The following is a 1,270-nucleotide window of genomic DNA, read 5'->3' on the forward strand; positions in this document are numbered from 1 at the left end:
AATGACAGTTTACAGCGTAATCTCGCGAGATTACACTCGCCTTGCTGTAAATCTCACACAAACATTACCGAAGTGTCATGATTCTGAATAGACATCACATCTTGGCTGGTAGTGATGTCTATTCACTGTCAGGACACTTCAGTAACGTTAATATGTGAGTAAGTGACTGCACATAGTGATGTAGCTTGGTCAAAAAGTAAAACACGCCCAGTTGTCCATTAAGAAAGTCATTAGCATAAAGCTAATATAGGTCATAACTCCAAATTATCGTTTTTATAAATAAAAAAACACTGCTGTAATCTACATTACAGCGCCGATCACATTATGCACAAGATAGGGCACTTATAATGTGGTGACAGAGCTTCTTTAAAGACCAGTGAATTTTTGAGCTTGTCATTGAGGTCCCTAACATTCCAGGAAATAACTTTAAAATACTGCAGAGTCTCCATTAGGTCTGTCAAAAAAAATGGGGTAGATCTAGAGTATAAATCGAGACAGTTGGAAAATAAGGCTCCCACAAAGGGTCACTCCCTACAGGCGATTGGCGGGTCAAATCACCGATCCACACATAATTATGCATCACATTCACCTGGTCGAAGAAATTTGTAAAGCTAAAACTTCCATATATAGTTCTTTAATGAAAGACCCCTAGATTAAACCTAAGCTGTATTACATCCAGTCATCCAGTCCTATGGTGCAGAAGAGCAGGGTAAAACAAGTGCATTGATTTCTTCCATATGCTGATGATATTAATGTTGGTTTTATATCTGTCACAGTCCATTAGCCAGCATTTCTGATTGCATGGTTTCTGTAAGTAATACCCTCATCAAGTATATAGCCTGTTTTTCTTCACTATCCAGGAGCAACTTAGTACTACTTTTTTCTGTGATTAATAGAAATTAGCAAATTAATTCTACACAAATCGAATTTGGTTTGAATTTTCCTAAAAGTTTAGTATTCGTCAAAATCCCACGAACCGCAGCTATGTCACAGCCACGGGCAGGCTACCCCATAATGCTTTTCAGGCAGCCTTCCTTATATACACTGCGGTCATACCTCCCTCTAGCACAGCCAATCATGAGGGGTGTAGGTAGATAACTCATATCCTCTATAAAAAGCCCAACCAGGAAATTCTACTGGTTGGATATAGTCCTAGAAGACAGCAGAGAGTCAGACACAAGTTTTCAGGGCACTTGCGATTCATGAACCGAATCAAATCGAACCCAAATAAACTTTAGGAAAATTTGCTCATCTATAGTGATTAGGTTTA

Source organism: Rhinoderma darwinii, chromosome 6 (genome assembly GCF_050947455.1).
Source record: "Rhinoderma darwinii isolate aRhiDar2 chromosome 6, aRhiDar2.hap1, whole genome shotgun sequence".
Taxonomy (NCBI): domain Eukaryota; kingdom Metazoa; phylum Chordata; class Amphibia; order Anura; family Rhinodermatidae; genus Rhinoderma; species Rhinoderma darwinii.